The sequence below is a fragment of the Schistocerca cancellata genome, chromosome 3 (genome assembly GCF_023864275.1).
Source record: "Schistocerca cancellata isolate TAMUIC-IGC-003103 chromosome 3, iqSchCanc2.1, whole genome shotgun sequence".
NCBI classification, from domain to species: Eukaryota; Metazoa; Arthropoda; class Insecta; order Orthoptera; family Acrididae; genus Schistocerca; species Schistocerca cancellata.
In genome coordinates this window covers 618,035,570-618,047,022 of record NC_064628.1, presented here as the reverse complement: position 1 = coordinate 618,047,022, position 11,453 = coordinate 618,035,570, and positions in this window count along the sequence as shown.

Sequence of the window (11,453 nt, the reverse complement as noted above, 5' to 3'; positions counted from 1 at the left end):
ATCACGAACAACAACTCATCATGTCATTTAATGAGCATGATAACACTTCTGCAGTGTCATTATTGTAATGAAGTTTAATTTACAAATCAGTAGGGGCTGTTTCATCTCTATTAAAGTGTTTTCATATATTTATTGTGTGGTGGTATTCGTTTATATATGGACTGCCTGCCCTAATGATCTGTGTTCTCTGATAGTCTCTTGAGGTATCCACTGCATATTGTCAAACGACTGCACTGCAAAGGGTTTCGAGAACTCGCCACACAGCTATGCTATTTTGGTTGCATACAGTCATACGAATTTGGCGTTCCAAACATCCCAAAGGTGTTCTATAGGATTCAGTTCAGGACTCTGTGCTGGTCAGTCCATTACAGGGATTTATTGTGGCATAACCACTCCGCACCGGCCGTGTATTATGCATAGGTGCTCGATCGTGTTGAAACATGCAATCACCATCTCCGAATTGCTCTTTAACAGTGGGAAGCAAGAAGGTGCTTAAAACATCAGTGTCGGTCTGTGCTGTGAGAGTGCCGCGGAAAAAAACAACAATGGGTGCAAGCCCCTTCCATGAAAAACACGACCACAGCATAACACCACCGCCTCCGAATTTTACTATTGCCACTACACACGCTGCTAGATGACGTTCATCGGGCATTCGCCATACCCACATCCTGCCATTGGATCGCCACATTGTGCACCGTGATTCGTCACTTCACACAACGTTTTTCACTGTTCATTCGTCCAATGTTTACGCTCCTTCAACAAGCGAGGCGTCGTTTGGCATTTACCGGCGTGATGTGTGGCTTGAGCAGCCGCTCGACCATGAATTCCCAGTTTTCTCACCTCCCGCCCAACTGTCATAGTACTTGCAGTGGATCCTGTTGCAATTTGGAATTTGTGCGTGATGGTCTGGATAGATGTCTGCCAATTACACATTGCGACCCTCTTCAATTATCGGCGGTCTCTGTCAGTCTACAGACGAGGTCGACCTGTGCGCTTTTGTGCAGTACGTGTCCCTTCACGTTTCCACTTCACTGTCACATCGGAAACAGTGGACCTAGGGTTGTTTAGGAGTGTGGAAATCTCGCGTACAGACGTATGACACAAGTGACACCCAATCACCTGACCACGTTCGGAGTCCGTAAGTTTCGCGGAGCGCCCCATTCTGCTCTCTCACGATGTCTAATGACTATGAGGTCGCTGATATAGTGTACCTGGCAGTAGGTGGCTGCACAACACACGTAAGATGACAAAAAGGATCTTTTGGAGAGTGTTCGGATACTTTTGATCACGTAGTGTAGATTAATTCATTTTACAATAACATTTTTCAGTTTGTAGTATACCACGATCTGTCGGCACACTACGCTCTTGAAGATTTGAATGATGTTTGGTGAGTCTGTATTATTATTATTTCTGTGATATTTTCAATGTTTTAGTATCCAAACAATTAATTAAACTACGTAACTGTGTTTCCTGCTGCAAGGCATCGAGCGAGGGCGGGGGAGAGCAGCACCGTGACGGGTATAATAGTGCCGGTCACCGAAAACCTACCAGCCGATGACCAATCCACAGGAAAGATGCCGCTGGACTCGTCTGTAGCGCTGCTTTATGTTTATTGCATATTTTTTAAAAAGAAAAATGCTTTAATGCAATTGTGTCATGATATTGCAAACCGTTCTGGCTGGCCAGTTAGAGGCCTGTTAAAAGTCCTCGAGGTAAACAAACATTTAGCTCAAAATCCCCAATTGGCTCTACATGATCAATTACAGCTGAGTGCCTCCGCACTTTTAAGATTCACGTAATCCAATCAACCAGCCACTTTCTCACAAACGGCCACAGTGACACATACTGCTACACAAAATAGAAACACAGTAGAATTTCCTATTTCTCACCCTGCTTACTCAGCAAACTTCAACAATGTAACTTATAATACTTTAACATTTTGTATTTTAACCACATACTGTGTTTAATGTTGACAATTGCATAAAAATGTGTTTTAAAATGTAAAATATGTTTGTTTCACAACTTAAGTTATTAATGCTCAGTTAGATAGTTCTCAACAAATGACTCGACCTCACAAACTATGGCATCGTAACTATATAACGCGTAATATTTTAAGACTGTGCATTTTAATTATTGTGTATAACGCTCTCCTTTGCCCTAAAGTTTAGTTACAATTTTAAAAAATAAGTTTGTTACACAATATAAATGAAAAATGCTCCTTGTAACAGTTTCTCTGTCAATGTCAAGATCTTACAAAATTTTGCCTTATAGCCATTGAACCCCTAATATTGTGTAGTTTAATTATATATTGCGCTTACAGTTTTCCATTGTGTAAAGTGTAATTCCAACGTTAAGAAACAAGTCTGATGCACAACGCAGTATGCAACTGTATTGTATCTTTGCTTGTAAGGTTTTGTTACCTAAGAACTAGTGTGACACTAGTCAGTTGTTTCCCGAAGATGCCCCAATAAGCCGAAAAAATAAACGGCATTAGAACAAGAACATTGTACTTCTTATTCAACTTTAAAGATATGCCCTTACGTTTTCTTATGTGTGCAAGAACCATACGGGAAATTTGATCGAATTGCTCAAAAAAGATTTGACGGGTTGATTCATAAATTAAAAAATGTAACTGTGACTTGCACGAAATCAGGGCTGTTGACGGAAGTGCTGTATGAAGATATTTTTAAATATCATTCTTCCCTGCTTAGGACAAGAAAAATTTCTTCACATTTTACATACGTCGGGAGGGCAGCCTAATCAGACACATTATGATAAGATCTTCGTAGATGAGAGAAAATCATGTACCTACACTCTAAAAATCATCCCGCCCAAATGTAATCCACTTTGCTATCTATGAGATGTTTATTTTTACGGCAGGTTAAAATTTTCACGATGAAAAGCTCAAAATTGCTAAAAACTAATAGAGAAAAAGCCTCGAGGAAAGTCTTCATAAAAATACATTGCTTAATAATTCTGTATCAGTTTTGTGCACCTGCTCTGGCAGGAATGATCAAATAAGCGTGGTTCGCATGTAAGTTGACCGAAGAATAACGATCAAACGAACTTTATTGTCCGGTATCGCTTTTGAAAAATCCAAGTGCCTGTAAAACACAAGCTTACATTAAATACGCGTCGTGCTGTATGAATTTGTGTTTCGGTTACTTGTATGACAAATATCATTCTGTTCTAGCACGTCGGAAGATCAAGCGATACCGAGCAAAACGAGTCTGTAATATAAAGAAAGTATTTGTAATGATTGATTTGTTAGTGAAATTACGACGGCGAAAGTGACTATTTTTGGATAATTTTTCACGTCATGTACTGTTTAATGATATCACGTACGATAAAATTTAAAAAAGGAAAGGAAAAGAACACACGCCAAATTGGAATCCGTAACTGCATGGGAGTCGCGAATATCACTCTATGCGCTATGCTCTCGTGTTCGAAATTTGATTTACGTTACGAGTATAGGTGGTATAGCTCGTACGCTTAAAACTTCAACCTCGATTTCCTTGGTAACTAGGGTCCGTAGCATGAGAAGCCGCTAGCCGGGTACTGAGGACAGATCGTTCAACATACCCAAGGTTCTTCAAAATCCATGATTACCAGTTCTGATAATACCCTTGTAAGCCAAAATACCTGACGAGGAGAATCCGTGTTGGGCTACTGCGGCGTGCCGAAGTACGCTGCGGCTGCGTGCAGGGGAGCGCTTGTTGGCTGCTAAGTGTTATTTCTGCTACAGGAAAAGTGTCACCTGAACTGTAAGTAACGTTTCTTCTTCACGGGCAGAAATCATGAAATTTAGTGTTGAATGGAATACCGAGAGGCCTACCCCTCTAGCTACTCGAAAATGGATTAATGACGTAGAGTTGTTGGAGAGGAATTGATAGTTATGCAGACTGACATTGCTGTGAATAGTGTATATGAAAAATGTATAGATAACGACTTTTATGAGCGAATAGTCAGGAACATAAATGGTATGATTAAACCAAATCATAATGATAGTTGTATTTGCACAGTATCAATAACACGCGCAAGGCTTGGTGTGCTTTCTGTGAGAGTCTGAAATTTCCCTTTCGAAGTGCCAGTCGAAAAGATCAGAGAAATGCTTAGTTTATACGGGACAGTTTACGGTATCAGAGAAGAAGTGTGGTCAGAAAACTTTTGGCATGGTAAGCTCAATGGAAATCGAATAATAGCTCAAGCAGAATTTCAATCGCACATCCTCTCTTGTGTGACTGTATGCGCTCATATGGCGTACGATGTGCATGAAAATCAACCCCACTCATGCTCCATAAGCAATTCAGCTGATCACCCGAAGGAAAATTGCGATTGTAGATGCTCTGCACAACTGCGTCCTCTGGAAAGTCTACTCGGAGCAGTTACATATGCAACTGTTCTCTCAGTTTGGAATGACCGCACTATGACTACCTCAGGGCCTGGCAGTGGGAGAAATGTGAAGTTACAGAACTCATCTACGACCAACAAGAAAACCGAATTTAGAGTAATAAACCTGATAATACAAGTAAATCAACCAACAAAGACGCTAACAGCGTCACTGATAACACACGATGAGGAGCACCAGAAAGTGCCTATGGAAAGGGAAAGGGGTGCGGAGATGGCAGCAAGCGTTAGTGAGTGGACCGAACAGTTCAAAAACAGTGAAATTAGGTATTCTGAATACGCAGAAAACAAATGCGATGACCAATTTGTGACAGATGAAGGCACCTTGCTGCAAAAATCCACTGGAAAATGGACGCGTTACCAAAACATCTCCTACACTGCAACAGTCTTCACGATATTCGTTGCGCAACTACAGACCAACAACAGTATCTTGTTCAAAACAAATATGTCAAGCAGCGAAGAAGCTGAGAGGAGAAATCGAAACTCCACTCTCTAATATTAAAAAGAATAAAAGGAACAAGACGGGCGATGAAACTGCTCCGGTCTTTGTCCTGCAAGAAAAGACTGGGGAGGGAAATATTGTATCCTAGACAGGCGGACCACGGACTCAACGGATGAAGCCTAACTACGACTGTGCAACAGAAAATGATGAAACTGTAATGCAGAATGATGTCGATGTTATTGAAATGGCTGGTGGTATCCAGAGCCAAGTGGAACTAAGTGAATGTGTGCGATACAGGCATACTTTTCTTGTTTAATACGAGTACTTAAGGAGTGAATGTAAGAGTGTCTAATGTAGACTTTCAAAAATATCTCATTCAATTTAAGGAACCCTTTTGTGGTTGAGTGAAAGTAAGGGAGAATTTAATTGAGGGTTCTCCTGTCGGTATTTTGTTATGTAGTAGTGTGTAACATTGTTTAAAGGTATTTACAGATAATGTCATGTAAATTTAAAGAATAGGATACACCATCACCAACTTTCCTTAAAAAATAGATATTTGCTTAATGGCCTGACATGTATTTTACGGGTCATGTTTGATCATAGACCTTATAGCACATTTTTTTGTGGTTCTGATTCCAAAAGAGGCGCAAACATAAGCACTAGACATGTGGTTGTAAGGTTTTCTTAAGTCTGTAAATATTGTGTGCAGTAATAGCTATATATCTATCCTACATGTTAACTCTGAAATTCAGCATTAAGTGCCTGGCAGAGGCTTCATCGAACCACCTTCAAGCTACTTCTCTACCTTTCCACTCTCGCACAGCGTACGGGAAAAATGAACACTTAAATCTTTCCGTGCGAACTCTAATTCCTATTATTTTATGATAACCATTTCTCCTTGTGTAGGTGGACGCCAAAAAAATGTTTTCATACTATGAGGGGAACGTTGTTGACTGAAACTCCATGTGAAGACCCTGCGGCTATCAAAAACGCTTAAAACGTGAATAATGATTTTTAATAATAAAAAACGAAGTGGTGAAGTTATGAGACATTGTATTCGTATTCGAAATAACAGCGGCCCAAAACACTGTACGGCCATTCGGATATTGGTTTTCCGTTATTTGCGTAAATCGCTTGAGACTAATACTGGGATGGTTCCTACGAATAGATACAATCGATTTCCTTTCCCATTCTTCTCCAGTCTGATTATGTGCCACCCCTGAAACGATCTCGTCGTCGATGGTCTCTAAAACCGTAATCTTTCTTCGATTCTAAGCCTAAATGAAAAAAAAAACCAACTAAATGGAAAATTTCCTTCTAGGATGAACGATCAGGATTTCCTTCGGTTCTGTGTATGAGACATCATGCCACGAAAGAAACGAACTCTATCCAATACCAATAACTTCTTAGGATCCTCTGAAGCTGATGTAGCGTCACAGATACTAACGTTTGCTTATTTCATTCCAGTTGTAAACTGATTTGTCTTCCAAACAGTAGTATGGAACTGCAGATGTTCCATAAGGTGCTGACTTCAGCGTTTGTTTAGGACCATCGTATGGTTCTTATAAGGCGGTTCAAAGTCACGATATTTTATATCACCGACAGAACTGTATCGAAGCCAAAGAGCGACATGAAGGGAACTGGCCGGACCTCCATGAAGACTACATTCTACTACGATTTAGGTAACCCATGGGAATCGAAACGGCAATGGCCAGAGTGTGAATCAAACCTGGCACACAAAAACACTCTTACTAGCGATACTTTTCTGTTCATCTCTGTACATGTTCCACAAGCACGCTGCAACAGACAGTCCACGCTCAGCATCGATAATGCATAAAACGTCGCACACATAGTTTCTAAGTAGTCTCTTTTTGGAGGAATGCGTATCGCAATAATTGTTGAGATACTGCCAGAACTTTTCAGTGCCTCAAGTTCAGTATGCCTCTAATGAGTAATGGTAGGGTATCATACAATATTTTTGTGGTCATTGATGAAGTAAAAGTCGTTTCCAGGATGCAGCACGTTCATCTCGAGAAAAGGAAGGAAGATTAGGTTTTAATATCCCATCGACATCGGGATCATCAGAGACAGAGCACAAGCTCAGAATGTTTAAATGATGGTGAAGAAAATTGACCGCGCCCTTTCAAAGGAACCATGATGGCACGTGCCTGGTGTGATTTAGGGAAATCACGGAGTTCATCTACAAAAGAGGAGAAAATATGTAACGGCTTGAGTTTCAAATATGTATTGACAAATACAATTGAGCTGATGATAGACGGCGCCATGTCACTGACTGAGCGACCCCTACCGCCGGAGGATCGAGTCCTCCCTCGGGCATGGGTGTGTGTGTGTTGTTATTAGCATAGGTTAGTTTCAGTTAGTTTAAGTAGTGTGTAAGTCTAGGGACCGATGACCTCTGCAGTTTGGTCCCTTGCGAACCGAAACACATTTGAACATTTTGGTGGCACCATCTCGCTTTCGCCTCTAACCAAATCACCCCCCCCCCCCCCCATGAAAGTCTTTCTCTTCCTTGTATTGGAACTGACTACTTCTGGGAAATCGCAGCACGTCAGTGTCATTTGCCTACCTCGCGCGCAGCACAATCCTTCATTGTGAATAGTGGGTGTGTTGTTTTAGTTGCATCTGTGTGGTGTAGTCAATCTGGTGACTGCCTGTAGAGTATAATATCTTGTTTCGTTGTGTTGATGGCGCTGAGACGGAATGCAGAGGGTGAAATCAGGTGTCACCTCATAGCTTTCCCCTCTCCAATAGTACCGAGATTTACCCTCGACATTAACGTCCACCTTTTGGTGGAAGGGGGGGGGGGGGGAATTGCACGAGAGGGAGGATTACGATCCCAGGTCATACAAGTGACGAACAATTCGGCATCATAAAGCGGCATCATAGAGCGGTCGAAAACAGTCTGAGCCCGGCAGACACCGGCTGCCTCCGACAACACTGTCAAAAAAGGCCTGAAATGTACTTGGCACAGAAGTAAATACAAGCACCGCTGAGTTTGGACTGACATATCATGAGATGTTATTTTTCTTTGTGGACGTTCAAATGCTTCACTTTGAGTCTATGCTAATTGGTCGTAGTCGTAATAATCTGTTTGGTAAAGTAACAGAAGTTTTACAACTAATGTTTAGCAAATGAAGAATGTATAATCTGTATCTGACATTGAATCGCATCAGCTGCCTGATTCCTTAGGTGGGAATACATCTGTAGCTGTATTCCGCGTGTAAACTTCGGTGCGCGGCAGAAAGCACTTCTACTGAGTGTCCCACATAAAACCGGTGCGCCTCATGCCCGACATTCTAGTAGCAATGAAATAACAAGTAACAATGAAATAACTAAAAACGCATACTGCTTACAGCTTCTCTACATCTGTTAATTTTGCATATGAAATGACAGAGGTCTCTAGGTATCTGGAACTGATTAAGGTGACATTGAAACATCTATCTTCTCTGAGTTCAGAGGTTCTTCATACAGAATAAGAGGATTGTCGTGCTACCAGTATTTGCAATTCTGGGAATTTACATAATCTGACCAATGGAACCAGGCCTCCCCTAACATGAAGGAAAGGAAAGGGTCCAAGTAACATTCAGCAACTGATGTTAACAGCCAGTTACAATAATTAACTCTCTTTCTCTGAGCCTGAAATTTCGACTCTTGCAGCGCACTCACACGATAGGCTTTTAATTTCATATCTTTTAGTACACGATGACACGATGTACGAGATAAGCCAACCTGCTGCGATAATCTCCTTGCCGACTTGCACGGATTTTCTTAATGTCCACGCAATACAGTCTGTAGTTTCAGAGGTCTTTACTGTCGGTAGCCTGTTCCTCTGTACAATCTGAAAGGTTTCTACAGCCCTCCAGTTCCCGTGCAGATCTCGAATACTGATCGTGAGGAGCCTCCTACCAAGATAGTTTACTTGCAATATTTCTTTACATTTCTTGATGGAGCCTGTCTTTATGTAAATCTCCACAATATCCATTCGCTGTTCTAATACAAACATACCCATTTCTGTAACAACTCAACAATACGAGCATCTGACAACAATTCACGCATTAACACACAGCTGCACTCAACTTTCCTATAAAATGCAGTGTAGCCAACTTTCGAGACAGTGTTGCCACTTCACAAGCAATTTGACTAGAGACCTGGAAAGACTAAGTCGATTTTGATCAGATGGCGGCATATGCCAACCGGTGGATGGTAGATGTATTGATAATAGCTTCAACGTCGTTCTCCAACAGGAAGTGTAGCGGCATAGCTACCATAGCGCGACCTGCGTCTACCCTTCACTAGGGAATGCCCACAGCCAGAAAGCTCAGCGTGGTGCAAACGTGTGAAGCAGGCAGGCAACCATGCCACGGAGACGCATTCGTGCTTCCTACAGCCAACTGAGCAACTTTGAAATGGGTCATATTGTAGCCTTCAGAGTTACGAGATGGCCATTTCCGAGAATTGCCACACAAAATGGATGGGAGTACTGCGTTAGTTTTGTGATGCTGCTAGTATCAGTGGTCACATGAACATTCTCACCCATGTAGACCAGGTTCTGGTCGTCCACGCAGCACAGACACCTGCCAGGATCATCGTACTGTAAGGACAGCAGTGGCAGATCGTACAGCAACCACAGAACGGATAAGAGGGCTTTTGAGCCCAGAGGTGTCAACACGAATTGTTGCGAACCGATTATTAGGAATGGGACTACGGACACACACACCTCTAGACCACCTTACGCTCAAGCCATAGCATCGACGTCCGCGGCTCGACTGGTGCCGTCTGAGGATCACTTGAAAGATGGAATGTTGCGCCGTCGTCTTCAGCGATGAAAGATTCTCCCTGCACGCAAATGATGGTCGTTTGCGCATACGGCGTAGAGCTGGTGATCTCTGTGTCATAGAATGCAGTCGTCCAAGACACAGGCCTTTTGGTCTAGGGTGCGATAAGCTACAATTCTTGTTCATCTTTGGTGTTTCGAAAGGGGGCTTCTGGAGGGGACCCTAAACAGAACTCGGTACGTGCACAATGCTGTTGGACCAGTTCTTTTGCCGTTCTTGCAACAGGAATGTCGTGTGTTGTTCCAACAGGATAATGCTCGCCCACATACTGCCTGTGAAACGCAACGCGCTCTACAAGACGTGCAGCAGCTTCCCTGGCCAGCACCATCTTCGGACTTGCGTCCAATCGAGCAAATGTGAAATATGGTGGGACGAGAAGAGACTCGTGCGACTCGTCAGCCAACAACTCTTACAGAACTACGTGAACAGGAGGAGCAGGCGTGGCATAACGCATCCCAGGACAGTATTCGCCATCTGCACAATCGTTCTGAATGCCAGGGTCAGCGTCTGCATTGCCGCCCTTGGAGGATGCACCACGCACTAATATGGGTGCTTCAGCATGGGTCGATACCTGGTACTTCAGGACCGCGTTTGTTATTGATCCGTAACTGTAATCATTGCATATATTACATATGCACTGTTGCAACAATAAATCTTGAGTGAACTGCAAACTTCTAAAAGGGTGTACTAATTTTTTTCCTGAAGTGCAGCCGGCCGCTGGGGGCCGAGCGGTTCTAGGCGCTTCACTCTGGAACCGCGCGACCGCTACGGTCGCAGGTTCGAATCCTGCCTCGGGTATGGATGTGTGTGATGTCCTGAGGTTAGTTAGGTTCAAGTAGTTCTAAGTTCTAGGGGACTGATGACCTGAGATGTTAAGTCCCATAGTGCTCAGAGCCATTTGAACCATTTGAACCTGAAGTGTATTTTGAAGTTGTGATTTAATGCATTGACTGAACAGCAAACTGTAATGGTTTTTGCCATCTATTTAAGCTCAGCGCATTTTTTTTTTTTATTTTGAGGTTCAAATGACCATTTCTGTGTCAGCCGTAGCCACTCTGCAGTCTTCACAAAATTTTTACGAATTTTCTGGCGTTTAACTTCAGTATTTGCAACAGCTTTATCGAGTAACTTTCAATGATATCAATCCGATCGTTTACGTGTATCGCGAACAGTAACGACCCTATAATACTGCCTTTGAGCATCCTCTACGTTAATTTAACGCCTGACGATTTCTCCTGGTTAAGAATTTCGTATTAAGTTCTACCTTTCAGGATACTCTGAATCAAATCACACAGCTGATTCGAGACTCCGGAACCTTGTACTTTGTTCACTACGCTACACTGAGAGATTGTATGGAATGGCTTCCAGATGCCGGCCGGTGTGGCCAAGCGGTTCTAGGCGCTACAGTCTGGAACCGTGCGACCGCTACGATCGCAGGTTCGAATCCTGTATATGACTTAATTGGTCGTTTCCATCCAGCTGCTGTTTGCTGTATACGTCAGCAGATACCAGGGAAATGTGGCTGCACTGTGTGGGGGAGACTTCGGGCCGATGCTCCCAGGCGAAGTACTGCCAGTTTATCCTGAGAGCAGTCCTAGGCTGATGGCCTCCCAAGGCTCCTCGCGTCGTCCGAGAACGGTGACTGTGCACTAAGGCATCCCGCTGTTGGCGCGTATTCTATTTGCCAAGCGGGAGGCAGCCACAGACACAGGCGGAAGGGGCAAGGCCGCCGGACGGCGAGAGAAGAG